Consider the following 17,991-nt stretch of genomic DNA (forward strand, 5'->3'; position numbering starts at 1 on the left):
GGCTCCACAAAACATGGATGGCGTTCGTGTGCGTTCCGCAATTTGCAGAACGACACGGACAGCCATTAATATAACTGCCTATGTTTGTCTGCAAAATGGACAAGAATAGGACGGATAATATTTTTTTTGCGGACCACGGAATGGAGCAACTGATGCGGACAGCACACGGAGTGCTGTCAGCATCTTTTGCAGCCCCATTGAAGTGAATGGGTCACCATCCAAGCCGCAAAAACTGCGTCTCGGATGCGGACCAAAACAGTGTGCATGTAGCCTTAATATGTTAATGAATAACTTATGTTTTATGTTAATGAGCTTCTTATATTTTCACATGATAATTAAGTCCACATTTTCATATATTAATGTAAGGCGTGTGAAGTATTATCATAGGTTAATAACACTGACACATGCTAAAAGCATAGTCAAATGGGCCCAGCTTTAGCATTTTGTCCAAGTGTTGGACACAGCTCCACTCTTTTCAGCCTATGTGGAATTAAGCTAGCATGAGTATGTTTTTTGGAGAAAACAAAAATCAAATATCCTTGGACAGATTTGAACCTATGTTTATGACTCCAAATATTTCTTTGTAGGATCTACTGTTCATTGATCAGGTAATTGGATCTTTTGTGCAGCACAAAAGATCATCGTTTCCCAGTGTAAACACAATCTGCTGCAGGAAAATAATGAGACAGTATGGGGAAGAGCGATGGCATTAGTGATCGCTCCTCCTCATACTCTGGAAGAGCTGGATGTTGGAGCTGAATGCAAATGCAGTGGTCTCCTCTGTTAGCAATTAGCAGATTGTTTGGAACGACTGCTTCCTTCCCTACAATCTTCCTGTGTAATGGGACCTTTAGGTCCACATCACCATTTAGCATTCCGTTCTTCTGATCCTTCAGAAAAACTGAAAAAAATGAATCTGTTATTTTGAGCATCAGATATGCTAGATAAGGGTACTTTCACACTAGCGTTATTCTTTTCCGGCATAGAGTTCCGTCCTAGGGGCTCAATACCGGAAAAGAACTGATCAGTTTTATCCTAATGAATTCTGAATGGAGAGCAATCCGCTCAGGATGCATCAGGATGTCTTCAGTTCAGTCTTTTTGACTTTTCAGGACAGAGATAATACCGCAGCATGCTGCGGTTTTATCTTCGTCCAAAATTCCTGTATCACTTGCCGGAATGCCGGATTCTGCATTTTTTCCCATTGACATGCAAAACGGATTCGGCGTTGTGGTCTGCGCATGCTCAGACTGCAAAAATGTGAAAAAAATAAATGCCGTATCCGTTTTTCCAGATGACACCGGAGAGACGGATCCAGCATTTCAATGCATTTGTCATACGGATCAGGATCCTGATCCATCTGACAAATGCCATCAGTTTGCATGCGTTTTGACGGAACTGCCTGACGGAATCCTCTGCCGCAAATGTGAAAGTACCTAAGTTAGCATAAGTTTGCACTAAAAATAACTGATCCGTATTTTTTGAGCATCAGCTACAGTATGAGAAAAAGTACTGATGCTCAAAATAACTGATAATTTTTCTTTTCTGTTCTTCTGAAAGCTAAATGGTGATTGGGGAGTACCCCAGAGCAGGCACTACCATTTCTACACCCTGCTACTGTCTCTAATGCTAACAAATAATGTCATCTGTGTACATAATTCCAGGTCTTTTGATATTGTGTCTTGGTAATATAGTTATGAAACTGTTATTACATGTAATGTGCCTGGTTGTCCAGCAGGTGACAGTGTATCTGGAAGAGACAGATCTTTAGATAGAATGGAAATTACCATTCTATTCTCCCCACTGTTGGGCAGAAGTGGGCTAGTCCTGCTTTCTACCAAGGGAAGGGTTGCAGGAAGCTATAGTTAATTGGAGAGAGTAGTTGAGAATTGGAAAAAGAGCATGCATGTTGCAGTGAGGGGAACCCCCCTCCCCCATCCTGCAGCAGGAGTCTCCAAATGGATGCAGCTCATAAATCACCCTGATTTCTTACAGGTTACAGACAGAGTATTAAGTTGCAATGTGAACTCAGCCTTAGATTTGGCCAGAGGAAAAAACATCACTTCCAGATTAATAATTGTGGCTTCTTGAGTCATTTTTATTTGATGTTGAAATGGCTCCTTTATATAAACACTGAGCTTATTTTAGTTTAATAAGATACTTCTGAAAAATATATGTTAAACCAATATTTATAAAGCATGTTGCATTATAATTACAATAAAATGGTGAAAAAAAGTCAACATAATATGCTAAAGAATATCACAATGTTACCAGTTTAATAACAATTTTCACAAGTATCACTAATGGTTGTTTTATTTTACCATTTACCAACTTGTATTAGGTACAGATTTAGCTACACCAATTATCCCTAGTGTTGAGCGCGAATTTTAATCGCAAATATCGGCACTTCAAGAATTCGCTAATATTTACAGTATAGCGATATATATTCGTAAATTTTAATATTTATATATACACTGCTCAAAAAAATAAAGGGAACACTTAAACAACACAATGTAACTCCAAGTCAATCACACTTCTGTGAAATCAAACTGTCCACTTAGGAAGCAACACTGAGTGACAATCAATTTCACATGCTGTTGTGCAAATGGGATAGACAACAGGTGGAAATTATAGGCAATTAGCAAGACCCCCCCAATAAAGGAGAGTGGTTCTGCAGGTGGTGACAACAGACCACTACTCAGTTCCTATGCTTCCTGGCTGATGTTTTGGTCACTTTTGAATGCTGGTGGTGCTCTCACTCTAGTGGTAGCATGAGACGGAGTCTACAACCCACACAAGTGGCTCAGGTAGTGCAGCTTATCCAGGATGGCACATCAATGCGAGCTGTGGCAAGAAGGTTTGCTGTGTCTGTCAGCGTAGTGTCCAGAGCATGGAGGCGCTACCAGGAGACAGGCCAGTACATCAGGAGATGTGGAGGAGGCCGTAGGAGCGCAAAAACCCAGCAGCAGGACCGCTATCTCCGCCTTTGTGCAAGGAGGAACAGGAGGAGCACTGCCAGAGCCCTGCAAAATGACCTCCAGCAGGCCACAAATATGCATGTGTCTGCTCAAACGGTCAGAAACAGACTCCATGAGGGTGATATGAGGGCCTGACGTCCACAGGTGGGGGTTGTGCTTACAGCCGAACACCGTGCAGGACGTTTGGCATTTGCCAGAGGACACCAAGATTGGCAAATACGCCACTGGCGCCCTGTGCTCTACACAGATGAAAGCAGGTTCACACTGAGCACATGTGACAGACGTGACAGAGTCTGGAGACGCCGTGGAGAACGCTCTGCTGCCTGCAACATCCTCCAGCATGACCGGTTTGGCATTGGGTCAGTAATGGTGTGGGGTGGCATTTCTTTGGAGGGTCGCACAGCCCTCCATGTGCTCGCCAGAGGTAGCCTGACTGCCATTAGGTACCGAGAAGAGATCCTCAGACCCCTTGTGAGACCATATGCTGGTGCGGTTGGCCCTGGGTTCCTCCTAATGCAAGACAATGCTAGACCTCATGTGGCTGAAGTGTGTCAGCAGTTCCTGCAAGACGAAGGCATTGATGCTATTGACCGGCCCGCCCGTTCCCCAGACCTGAATCCAATTGAGCACATCTGGGACATCATGTCTCTCTCTATCCACCAACGTCACATTGCACCACAGACTGTCCAGGAGTTGGCAGATGCTTTAGTCCAGGTCTGGGATGAGATCCCTCAGGAGACCGTCCTCCACCTCATCAGGAGCATGCACAGGCGTTGTAGGGAGGTCATACAGGCACGTGGAGGCCACACACACTACTGAGCCTCATTTTGACTTGTTTTAAGGGCATTACATCAAAGTTGGATCAGCCTGTAGTGTGTTTTTCCACTTTAATTTTGAGTGTGACTCCAAATCCAGACCTCCATGGGTTGAAAAATGTGATTTCCATTTTTTTATTTTTGTGTGATTTTGTTGTCAGCACATTCAACTATGTAAAGAACAAAGTATTTCAGAAGAATATTTAATTAATTCAGATCTAGGATGTGTTATTTTTGTGTTCCCTTTATTTTTTGAGCTGTGTATGTATATATATATATATATATATATATATATATATACACTCACCTAAAGAATTATTAGGAACACCTGTTCTATTTCCCATTAATACAATTATCTAGTCAACCAATCACATGGCAGTTGCTTTACTGCATTTAGCTGTGTGGTCCTGGTCAGGACAATCTCCTGAACTCCAAACTGAATGTCAGAATGGGAAAGAAAGGTGATTTAAGCAATTTTGAGCGTGGCATGGTTGTTGGTGCCAGACGGGCCGGTCTGAGTATTTCACAATCTGCTCAGTTACTGGGATTTTCATGCACAACCATTTCTAGTGTTTACAAAGAATGGTGTGAAAAGGGAAAAACATCCAGTATGCGGCAGTCCTGTGGGCAAAAATGCCTTGTGGATGCTAGAGGTCAGAGGAGAATGGGCCGACTGATTCAGGCTGATAGAAGAGCAACGTTGACTGAAATAACCACTCGTTACAACCGAGGTATGCAGCAAAGCATTTGTGAAGCCACAACACGCACAACCTTGAGGCGGATGGGCTACAACAGCAGAAGACCCCACCGGGTACCACTCATCTCCACTACAAATAGGAAAAAGAGGCTACAATTTGCACAAGCTCACCAAAATTGGACTGTTGAAGACTGGAAAAATGTTGCCTGGTCTGATGAGTCTCGATTTCTGTTGAGACATTCAAATGGTAGAGTCTGAATTTGGCGTAAACAGAATGAGAACATGTATCCATCCTCTGATGGCTACTTCCAGCAGGATAATGCACCATGTCACAAAGCTCGAATAATTTCAAATTGGTTTCTTGAACATGACAATGAGTTCACTGTACTAAAATGGCCCCCACAGTCACCAGATCTCAACCCAATAGAGCATCTTTGGGATGTGGTGGAACGGGAGCTTCGTGCCCTGGATGTGCATCCCTCAAATCTCCATCAACTGCAAGATGCTATCCTATCAATATGGGCCAACATTTCTAAAGAATGCTATCAGCATCTTGTTGAATCGATGCCACGTAGAATTAAGGCAGTTCTGAAGGCAAAAGGGGGTCCAACACCGTATTAGTATGGTGTTCTTAATAATTCTTTAGGTGAGTGTATATATATATATATATATTTTTTTTTCACAGTACACATGATCCCTCCCTGCTTCTAGCTTGTGGGCCAATGAGAAGGCTACACTATCTCTGTGTTAGCTTAACAACATCCCTAGCAACCAATAGGAAAGTTGCCTACCCCTTACTATATAACAAAATTTCCAGCAGCCTTTTTGTGCTGTTTCATGCAGTTGTGAGAGAGAGAGAGAGAGGGGTGTGATAATTGTGTTGTGCTGAATTGCAGTTTTATAATACTTCTGATACCTCGTATAAAATTCAGATATTTAGTGGTAGATAGTGTAGGTTAGTTAGGGAATAGGTTAGCTGATTAGGTTCCAGTGTAGGGTGTTAGGAACATTAGATAGGTAGTTCAATAATATATATAATCTAGATAATTAGTGGTAGATAGAGATGGCCTTGCGGTTCACCCGGCGGTCGATTCGCCGAACATGCGAACATATGGCGATATTCGCACCAGCTATATTTTTTTGCGTAGCACCGAACTTTCACTCATGACACATCCATCAGGTGGGACAGGACAGCCAATTGAGATGTTTTAGCACATGGACACACCCCCTACCCTATAAATAAACCCGATCTGGCCGCCATTTTACATTCAGTCTTTTGCCAGTGTAGGGAGGGGTTGCTGTGTGGAGCAGGGACAGACTGTTAGAGACACAGAACACTAGCTAATAGGGCCACAGAAGTCCTTTTAAGGACTGGTATAGGTGTGCTATTGATAGGTGTGACTTACAGAGGGGTGTGATATACCTATAATATACTTTCCATATAGTGCATTTGTATCGTGCAGCAGTTGTGTGCGGTTCTGCTGAGAAACCACAGCTATAAAGAGGAACAAACACTATTGGAACAAATAATTTCAACTGGTGTGATATACCAGTTGCACCCCCAAAAAACTGAATAAGGCAGAGGTGTGATATACCTATAATATAATTTCCATATAGTACATTTGTAATTTGCAGGAGTTGTGTGCGGTTCTGCTGAGATACCCCAGCTATACAGAGGGACGAACGCTATTGTAACAAATAATTATACCAGTGATATACCAGTTGATCCCCAAATAAAAATGATTAAGGAGTTTGATATACCTGCTTCCAGCAAATAATCATTAAGCGGTTCAATATACCTGCTTCCATAAATGCTGCTCTTCTATAGGGACTTTGTCACAGGGTCATTTTGAAAATGACAGACATAAGAAGAGGCCGGCCATTCCGCAGGGATGGTAGGGGTCGGACAGGTGCACCAGGCCGGAGCCTAAGTGGAAAGTTGCAGAAGGTGAGTGCTATTACGTCACAGGACGCACCAGTGTTAGTTGAGTGGATGACTCAGCCTTCCGCTTCTGAACCCTCCTCATCCTCTGTATCTGCACCCTCCTCACTCTCTGCTGTGTGCACCCCCAAAGACACCACCACCAACACCACCATAGACCCTCCACTTGAGTCAGAGGAATTATTTTCCCATCAATTCCCAGACCTTACCGATGTGCAGCCATTCTTGGCATCGGATGAGGAAGAGGAGGTAGCAACGGCAGCCGCCCAGCAGTCTGACGACAGTACCCAGTTCAGCCCAAGGAGGGTGGTCCCCGCTGTTGCTACCTACTCTGAGATCTCTAATGTCAGTGGTGGTGAAGGTGACGATTATGACGTGTCGATGGACGTCACATGGGTGCCCACAAGAGAGGAAGAGGAGGGGAGTTCAGAGGAAGAGACGGAGCAGCAGATAGGGAGGAGAAGGAGAAGAAGCAGGCAGAACTCACAGTGCACAGGAGGCAAAAAGCAGACTGCAAATGTATCTGGAGCGAGCCATCCACCATGCACGGTCACATCTTTTGCTCCCAGGACACATGGCTCCACAGTATGGGCTTTTTTTAACTTGTTAGCTGCTGATAATAGTGTTGTCATCTGCAGCCTGTGTTGTCAACGCATAAGTGGCGGTAAGCCCAACACTCACATAGGGACGACCGCCTTAAGAAGGCACCTGGCCTCCCATCACCGAGCCCAGTGGGAGCAACGCCGTCAGAACTCACAAAGCCACAATCCTGGCGCTCCACGTCCTGCCTCTTCTTCTCCTCTCTCCTCCCATTTATCCTCCACTCCACCGCGCTGTCGTCGTGTTCTTCTGGCTCAAGGCAGGCTTCCGTGCCCAATGGCTGACCACTGGTTTGTTGGAATTTCTAGCCCGCCAACTACTGCCATATTGGTGGACTCGGAGGCCTTTAGAAAATTTGTGGCCATTGGCACACTGCAATGGAAGGTCCCCGGATGGAAATATTTCCCCCAGAAGGTCATCCCAGAGCTATATGGCCACGTTCAGCGGCAAGTGAATGTATCTCTGGCACACAGTGTCAGTGCCAAGATATATCTGACCACAGACACATGGTCTAGCAAACACGGGCAGGGAAGTTACATAACTTTTACTGTCCACTGGGTGAAACTTCTGACGTCAAGCATGTAACCCATGGCACCCGTGTGGATTTGGTGTTACCGCCACGGATTGCATGTAGGCCTGCCTCTTCTTCTCCTCCTCCTCCTTCATCCTACATCTCCTCCTCGGCTGACTCCTCCTTTTCCACTGCTACCGCCTCTTCCGCTGCACCCCCCTAGCTCCCCAGAACCTATTTGACGTGCCAGGTGAGACGTTGCCATGCTGTGCTGTGGCTGTTGTGCCTGGAAGCCAAGAGCCACACCGATCCTGCACTCCTTTCAGCTCTGCGGTCACAGGCCGATTAGTGGCTAACCACGCTCAATTTGACAGTTGGTAAAGTGGTGTGCGACAAAGATGCCAATCTGCTGAGCTTGCTAAAACAGGGCAAAATTACACTAGTGCCGTGCATGGCACATGTCCTGAACTTAGTCGTGGAGCGATTCGTTGCCAAATACCAGGGTGCACAGGACATCTAGCGGAAGGCCAGGAAAATCTCTGGCCATTTTAGAAGATCTTACACGGCCGTGACTCGCCTCGCTGACGTTCAGCGGCGACACCACTTGCCCGTCAGACGTCTGATTTGTGACTGCCTGACGCGCTTGAACTCCATTTTGTATATGCTTGATAGGCTTCTCCAGCAGAAACGTGCCGTTAACGACTACCTGTACGAACTCTGCGGCAGGACAGGTTCTTGGGAGCTTGTTTTTTTTTTTTTCACTGCGTCAGTGGCTGCTCATGCGCGACACATGCAGACTTCTGCGGCCATTTGATGAGATCACCAAACTGGTCAGTCACAGCCAGGGAGCCATCAGTGACATTGTACCTTACACTTTATTTCTGGAGCATGCATTGCATTGTGTCATTGATTAAGCCGTCGAGGAGCAGGAAGATGAGGAAATGGCAATGCTGAATGAATTCCCAGGGGGGCTACTCCATCTGAGACAAGTCAGCAGGAGTCTGAGGAGGAGTCAGAGGAGGATGGTGCCTGGGGGAGGAGGAGGAGCAAGAAGAGCAGGCTTTAAACATTTCTGGGATCCCTGGTGTTGTCCGTTAATGGGGGGAGGAGACAGAGGATGAAATTCTCGTGGGCGATGAGCAGGATCCAGGCCACTCCACGGCTTCCAATTTAGTGCAAATAGGGCCTTCATGCTCCAGTGTTTGAACAGAGACCCCCGTATGAAAAGCATAAAGGGCAAGGACCAGTACTGGGTGGCAACGTATTTAGACCCCCGATACAAACACAAAAGGGCGGACATGCTACCAGCATCACAGAGATCTGTAAGAATGCAGCATTTCCAGGCCTTGCTGCGAGAGATGCTGCATTCTGCTGTTGTGGGACTTTCCACCCACAGAGAAACAGTTGCGAGTACCAATCCTACAGTGCATACAAGAAGAGGGCGGTTTGAAGTTGTGTTGGTCACCTCTGATATGAGATCATTCTTGCATCCAACCCATCGACAGCTGCCCTCGGATCTAGCCTCAGGGAACGCCTAGACCAACAGGTGTCCGACTACATCGGGTTAACTACCGATTTGGACGCTCTGAGAAGCGAGGAGCCCCTGGACTACCGGGTGTGCAGGCTTGACATGTGGCCAGAGCTGGCACAATTTGCCATGGAACTCTTGGCTTGCCCCTTGTCGAGCGTCCAGTCCGAAAGGACGTTCAGCGCAGCAAGGGGGATCTTGAACGATAAGCACACTCCCCTAGCTCATGACAGTGTGGACTACCTCACATTTCTAAAAATGAATGAGGCATGGATCTTGGAGGAATTCAACACCTATGACAACCACGTTTAATTGAATTTCCTCATGATAGCCCACAAATATCCGCCACCACCCAGAACAAATGAAGGTCCCTGTCTTAGGTAAATACAGCAGCATAAAAGGCCTTTTCTGACTGGTGAATGCCTAATGTTTGGGACCTCGGAGGAATTCAACACCAGTGATGACCATGTGTTATCGAATTTCATCTATTATCATTTGGTTTTTTTTCAAGAGGGGGGATTTCGTTAGCCATGTTTTTAATCCAATTTAAAGTGGATCCGAGTTTGTGGATCAGGATGTGATCCTCTAAAACAGTTTTTTAGTGAGAGGACACCCAGATTTATTACTAAGGCCAGCTTACCAAACTTTTCTGTCATCTACATGCACTGAACTATTGGTCCCTAGAACTAAACCGGATGTAAAGCAAAAAATCCGGCTGATAGCTACTGTCGATGTGGTGGCTGGCCCAATGAGAGACATTCTACAAAAACATTGGCCCATTCTGCTTATGAGGCCCGGTGGATTCATACACTACGCACAGTGTCCCCAGCTGTTTCAGCTGTTTCGTTTGAGGCTATTACCAATAACTGTGCTTTATCACTTATAGAATAGGTACACAATTATTACAACTACCCTTTCATCTCTCTACATCAATTGTTACAATTGTGTGTTTACTTTTGTGCACTACCTATTTTAGGTTTTGGTTTTTCTGACCTACTTACCTTTTGATATCTAAACATCATTTAATGCCCCTTATATGTAGCGCTGTCCTATATTCAGGGCTGTGCAGTTGCGCATTGCCGCTAGCCTGTCCCAGTTGCCTGGCAACAAGCCGCAACTAGGTCACAAGCTATTGAAGCGTCTTACGTCAGTGGCGCGCCTTGTGGCCTCGTTTTGATTACGCGAGATGTATTCGCACGCATCATCAATGAACTCCTCCCCAGACAGGCACTCTCATTATCTGACGTCACCGCGCTGCGTCTCAGGCCTCGTTTTGAGACCGGGCTTGCATTTAAATTCCGGGCGGGCGGCTGTTGGCAGACAGATTATCTTACTGCCTCAAGAGATGCACCGGTCCACCGGACTGGCAGTTTCCTTTTCATCACAAGGTTCCCCCACTATCTGGCAAGTGCCCCACATCGTATGGTACTTGTATAGGCCCAGCATTTAGGAGTGGGGCTTACATTTTGGGCTACCACTTCTATTGAAACAGCCCAAACTATCTTTCTGGCATTTATACACATTATGTACTAGAATCCATTTGTACATTGACTTAACTCCTTAAGGACACAGCCTTATTTCACCTTAAGGACCAGGACATTTTTGGCTAATCTGACCAGTGTCACTTTAAGTGGTGATAACTTTAAAACGCTTTGACTTATCCAGGCCATTCTGAGATTGTTTTTTCGTCACATATTGTACTTTATGACACTGGTAAAATGAAGTAAAAAAAATTCATTTTCATTTATAAACAAATACCAAATTTAGCAAAAATTTGTAAAAAATTGCAAATTTCCAAGTTTCAATTTCTGTACTTCTATAATACATAGTAATACCTCCAAAAATAGTTATTACTTTACATTCCCCATATGTCTACTTCATGTTTGGATCATTTTGGGAATGATATTTTATTTTTTGGGGATGTTACAAGGCTTAGAAGTTTAGAAGCAAATCTTGAAACTTTTCTGAAATTTGCAAAAACCTGACCAGGGACCAGTTCAGGTCTGAAGTCACTTTGCGAGGCTTACATAATAGAAACCACCCAAAAATGACCCCATTCTAGAAACTACACCCTTCAAGGTATTCAAAACTGATTTTACAAACTTTGCTAACCCTTTAGGTGTTCCAAAAGAATTTATGGAAAATAGAGATACAATTTCAAAATTTCACTTTTTTGGCAGATTTTCCATTTTAATTTTTTTTTACTTTTACAAAGCAAGGGTTAACAGCCAAACAAAACTCAATATTTATGGCCCTGATTCTGTAGTTTACAGAAACACCCCATATGTGGTCGTAAACTACTGTACGGGCATACGGCAGGGCGCAGAAGGAAAGGAATGCCATATGGTTTTTGGAAGGCAGATTTTGCTGGACTGTTTTTTTTGACACCATGTCCCATTTGAAGCCCCCCTTGATGCAACCCTAGAGAAGAAACTCCATAAATGTACCCCATCTAAGAAACTAAACCCCTCAAGGTATTCAAAACTGATTCTACAAACGTCGTTAACCCTTTAGGTGTTCCACAAGAGTTATTGGCAAATGGGGATGAAATTTCAGAATTTAAATTTTTTGTTACATTTTTAATTTTAATCAATTTTTTCCAGTAACAAAGCAAGGGTTAACAGCCAAACAAAACTCAATATTTATGGCCCGGATTCTTTAGTTTACTGAAACACCTCATATGTGGTCGTAAACTACTGTACGGGCACACGGTAGTGCGCAGAAGGAAAGGAATACCATATGGTTTTTGGAAGGCAGATTTTGCTGGACTGGTTTTTTTGATACCATGTCCCATTTGAAGCCCCCCTGATGCACCCCTAGAGTAAAAACTCCAAAAAAGTGACCCCATTTTAGAAACTACGGGATAGGGTGGAAGTTTTGTTGGTACTAGTTAATGGTACATAGGATTTTTGGTTGCTCTATATTACACTTTTTGTGAGGCAAGATAACAAGAAATAGCTGTTTTGGCACCATTTTTATTTTTTGTTACTTACAACATTTATCTGACAGGTTAGATCATGTGGTATTTTTATAGACCAGGTTGTCACGGACGCGGCGATACCTAATATTTATACTTTTTTTTTATTTATGTAAGTTTTACACAATGATTTAATTTTTGAAGCAAAAAAAAAACGTTTTAGTGTTTCCATAGTCTGAGAGCCATAATTTTTTCTGTTTTTGGGCGATTACCTTGGGTAGGGTATTATTTTTGCAGGATGAGATTACGGTTTTATTGGCACTATTTTGGGGTGCGTGTGACTTTTTGATCGCTTGCTATTACACTTTTTGTGATGTAAGGTGACAAAAAAATTGTTTATTTAGCACAGTTTTTATTTTACATTTTTTACGGTGTTCATCTGAGGGGTTAGGTCATGTGATATTTTTATAGAGCCGGTCGATACGGACAAGGTGATATCTAATATGTATACTTTTTTATCTATGTAAGTTTTACACAATAATATCATTTTTGAAACAAAAAAAAATCATGTTTTAGTGTCTCCATAGTCTGAGAGCCATAGTTTTTTCAGTTTTTGGGAGATTATCTTAGGTAGTGTCTCATTTTTTGCGAGATGAGATGACTGTTTGATTGGCACTATTTTGGGTTGCATATGACTTTTTGATCGCTTGCTATTACACTTTTTGTGATGTAAGGTGACAAAAAATGGTTTATTTAGCACAGTTTTTATTTTTTATTTTTTACGGTGTTCATCTGAGAGGTTAGGTCATGTGATATTTTTATAGAGCCGGTCAATACAAACGCGGCGATACCAAATATGTATACTTTTTTAAAATTTATGTAAGTTTTACACAATAACAGCTTTTTTCAATCAATAAAAATGATGTTTTAGTGTCTCCATATTCTGAGCCATAGTTTTTTTATTTTTTGGGCGATTGTCTCAGGTAGGGGCTCATTTTTTGAGGGATGAGGTGACGGTTAGATTGGTACTATTTTGGTGGGCAAACGCCTTTTTGATGTTGTACTTTAGGTGATGTAAGGTGACAAAAAAATTGTTTATTTAGCATAGTTTTTTTTTTTTTTTTTTACGGTGTTCATCTGAGAGGTTAGGTCATGTGATATGTTTATAGAGCCGGTCCATACAGACGTGGCGATACCTAATATGTATACTTTTTTTTTTCCTCCATTTTTTTTTTTACTTTATTTGGGGAAAATGACGTTTTTGTTTATTTTTACTTGAAACTTTTAATTTTTGGGGGGAAAACTTTTTTTTTTAAACTTTTTTTTTCACTTAATTTTTTGTCCCACTTTGGGACTTGAACTTTTGGGGGTCTAATCCTTTACAATGCATTCCAATACTTCTGTATTGGAATGCATTGGCTGTATGAGTAATACTGTGTGTATTACTCATACAGCTTCCGGCCTGTGAGATCCAGGGGGCTGGATCTCACAGGCTCGTCACCGGAAGGCAGCGCGATGCCTTCCTTAGACATCAAGAGGCTTTCCATGCCATCGGGTCCCCCCTACAGTCGCATGGGGACCAGATGGCACCGCCTGCCGCCGCCGCCGCAATAGGTAAAAGCCGCAAACCGCAGGTCTGAATTGACCTGCGGTTTGCGGCGATCACCGACATGGGGGGTCATGGGACCCCCCCGGGCATTTAGCCGAGATGCCTGCTCAATGATTTGAGCAGGCACCGGCTTCCAATCACCCCCCGCTGCACGGCGGTGATGAGAAATACACAGGGCGTACAGGTGTCCTTAAGTACCAGGACATAAGGGCGTACCTGTACGCCCTGTGTCTTCAAGAGGTTAACGGGGTCGTTCTTCTCAGGACGGGTGCTCCGTGGCTAGGACGTTAGGGCCAGCACAGCACCGGTACCTTAGATCTGTCTAGGGATCTAGCGCCCCCCCTCCCAGCACCTGTCTGGTACTTGCTCTATTTTACAGGATCATACCAATCTTTGTAATTCTACAAAGTCCGGATGAACCTTATTATCTGGTAGGACTATCCGTTATTTTTTGGTGCCCCCGTGCACCTTTTTGTTGGATTTTATTGAGCACTCTGATAATTTGAACATTTTTTTTGTTTTGATACATTTTAAGGGATTATTATTAATCTGACTGATTAAAAGTTATGTTTTATTAAGGATCAACGTTTATTCTCTTCAGTTTCTGTAACCTGTGGTGATAACGTTATAAATGATCATACTGTACTTCCTCAATTGATTATATAGTTGGTTAATTAGTTATAGTTCAGTATAGTATAATGTGATATAGTTGGGTAGCTAGTGATAGTTCAGTAGAGTATAATGTTAATTACTTGAAAAGTTAATGGTTTTTCTGTAGATTAGTGTCCAGTGTTCTTGTTTTCTATGACTGTAGTGTGTATTGTCCCCTCATTGTTGGCCTATTCAATGTTTATGTACATGTTATGGATGCATAATTATATTGCTAATATTAATCACAAAATGGTCCAAGGCACTTCACCACAGGAAGTACGACGGTACACTCCTCAGCATACTATACAAACACCACAAAAAATGGAGTGCAACAACACATTAACCGTTTAAAAAAAGATATATTTATTAAATGCAATATTAAAAAATAATCAACATAACATTACATAATATAGTCTGATGGCAGGGAACAACAGCCGCACACAACCTCTGTGACTCCCTCAAAACTAAAAGGAGGAATATATAGGCCGTACCACAAGCTAATAATGAACCGAACATATCCACATCAACAAATAGAGTGCAATCAGCACTTAATAATTTGCTCAGTACTCGCCTAGTGCCGCTCTAATATGCGACCAAACACATGCCTCATATCCTATACAAATATTCAAACCTTAATATATGGTAAACATAGCTAATGAAAGATAGCGGGTGCAGAGGTGGTGGCGCTCCTCGACGCGCGTTTCATGTACGATCGCTTCCTCAGGAGGAGTGGTAATTATAATTATATTGCTGAGTGTACATATTTACCCTCCTGGCGGGGGCTGATGACATCCTGCTCATCCTTCTCCATATCATGAGCTGGGGGGGGGGGGAATCCAGCTGCTGGGAGGGTCTGGCCTGATCCACCTCCACTACTTCGCCAACTTCAGGTTAGGGGGGGGACACCATAGGCTGGGATGGTAAAGAATACAAATCGACTAAGTTACTAGGAAGGATGAGGTAGCAGGGGATCGGTTAGAAAGTTGTACTATAGTGTACTGTTGTTGGGTTATTGAAGTTTACCGGACCACAGGAACAATTAGGAGATTGTATAAGGGGTTATTGGGTGGTGTTATGGTTAGGGTTGAGCAAACCCGAACTGTAAAGTTTGGGTTCATACCGAACTTTAGGATTTTTGGACCCCGGACCCTTTTCAGTAAAAGTTCGAGTTCGGTGTTCGGCGATTTATTGGCGCTTTTTGAAAGGTTGCAGAGCAGCCAATCAACAAGTGTTTAACTTGTGTGCCCTTAGAATCCATCACACAAGTTACAGCCCTTGCTGCATCTGTCAGTGTGAAATACAAGCGTTAAATACTGCTATCATATTCTGTTATAAAAAAAAAATACCCATTTAGGGCAAGATCCTAATTTTGCGGCGTTCGCTGCATCTGTCATTGTCAAATACAAGCTTGAAATACTGCAATAATTTTCTGGGTTTAAAAATGCACCCCTTTTTGGCAATACCTTCCATCAGGGGCCTATGCAGCATTAGTCAGTGTGAAACTTAAGCTTGAAATACTGCAATAATTTTCTTGGCTTTAGAAAAACACCCTTTTTGAGCAAAAGACTAAACTTTACAGCCCTTGCTGCATCTGTCAGGGTGAAATACAAGCGTTAGATTCTACTGTCATATTCTGTTATAAAAAAAAACACCCATTTTGGGCCAAATACTAAATTTGCGGATAATGAGGAGCGCGTCAAATAAGGGACGTGGCCCCGATCGTGGTGCTGCTGGTAGAGCTCCTGTTGCAGGGAGAGGACATGGTCGATCTATGCCTAATGCCTTTATGAATGGTGAGGCCAGAACAAGTACAGGCGATAGTAGATTGGGTTGCTGACAGTGCCTCCAGTTCCTTCACATTGTCTCCCACCCAGTCTCCTGCTGAAAGATCAAAGTTAGCACCTGCAGCTGATGTCCATCAGTCTTTCACCTCAACCCCTTGCAAATCAGCCCCAGTCTGAGCCCCGAGTCATGCAGTAGTCTCTTCTGCTTTTTGATGAATCTGCTAGCAGTGTTTCCCAGGGCCAACCACATAGCCCTGCGCCCGGAAGTGGAAAAGATTGAGTGCACTGATGCCCAACCACTTATCTTTCAAGATGAGTACATGGGAGGACCACGTCTCAGATGATGACGAAACATAGGTGCCAACTGCTGTGGCGTTTTCGAAAGTGTGCAGACCGACAAGGAGAGCAGGGGTGAAGACAGGGTGGAAGATGATGTGGAGGACGATGAGGTCCTCGACCCCACATGGAATCAAGGTCATGCAAGTGGAGGAAGAGGCGGTGGTCGCACAGAGCCACCAACACAGCAGACGAGTGAGCAGGCACTGTTATGGGGGATCTGTGGATGGCACTGTTATGGGGTATCTGTGGATGGCACTGTTATGGGGATCTGTGGATTGCACTGTTATGGGGTATCTGTGGATGGCACTGTTATGGGAGATCTGTGGATGGCACTGTTATGGGGAATCTGTGGATGGCACTGTTATGGGGGATCTGTGGATGGCACAGTTATTGGGGATCTGTGAACGGCACTGTTATATATGTGCCATCCACAGACCCCCCCACCCCATAACAGTGCCATCCACAGACCCCCCACCCCATAACAGTGCCATCCACAGATGTCCCCCATAAAACCGTCATCTACAGATTCCCCCCCCCCCCCCCACCGCTCCAGTGCTTGCAGTATACAAATATAAAATGTCTCATTCAATTAAAAGTGATTAAAAATGCTCTGTCACTCCTAATATTACCGTACACCCTAACAGCTTCTGTACAACACAGGCAGGCAGGCTAGGCGGCCGGCGCGTCACTCACTGACGTCACGTGCCTGCGCCGCCTGTTTCATTCATAAAGTAGGCGGCGCAGGCACGTGACATCAGGGAGTTACGCTGCCGCCCGCCCGGCCTGCCTGCCTGCATTCTACAGAAGCTGTTAGGGTGCACGGTAATATTAAAAGTGGGGGGGCATGTTTAATCACTTTTAATTGAATGAGACTTTTTATATTTGTATAGTGCAGCACTGGAGCGGCGTGGACGGAGTACAGTGACTGCACCGGCCCCGCCGCAATTGCCGGCCCCCAGCTCTTCCTCCCAGTCCCTTCCCGCTCACTCATACATCACAGCCTGCAATGTAAAAATGTCAGCATTCGCCCCATAAGACGCAGGGGCATTTCCCCCCCCCCATTTTTTTGGGGGGAAAAGTGCGTCTTATGGGGAGAAAAATACAGTATGTGTGAAACGTACTGTGAAGGACCGCCTACTACCACGAGTGGGTACCTCTGTCAGAAAAAAAACTTCCCCTCTGCTGGAACCTGAATTCCAGTGTCCTCAGCCAAAACCTGCCTAATAATTTGATGTAACCAATATGAGGACAGAACGCTAAACTCCTCAATCATCAGTCAACACCAATGTTGAAAAGTAAATTCAGAACTACCTTTATTGAAGACCAACTCATTATATATACAGTTCAAGAAGTCAAACAACATAACTCAATCAAACATGAACAGCATGCAAACAGTCCTCAATGTCTTGATGAAACAATATGGAGAGAGGAGACCCATGTGATGGGATTATATCTTGACTGCATAATAAGGTGATCTACTCCTCTAAACCAGCTATTTATAGAGTCAGCTATCTTAATCCCATCACTAACACAATAACAGATATTGACAAATAAACTAACACTTTCATTGGGAGCCTCAGTGCAGAATTAACCCTTGTTGTGTTGCTGGATTCACACCAT

Source organism: Bufo bufo, chromosome 1 (assembly GCF_905171765.1).
Source record: "Bufo bufo chromosome 1, aBufBuf1.1, whole genome shotgun sequence".
In the NCBI taxonomy this organism is placed as follows: Eukaryota; Metazoa; Chordata; class Amphibia; order Anura; family Bufonidae; genus Bufo; species Bufo bufo.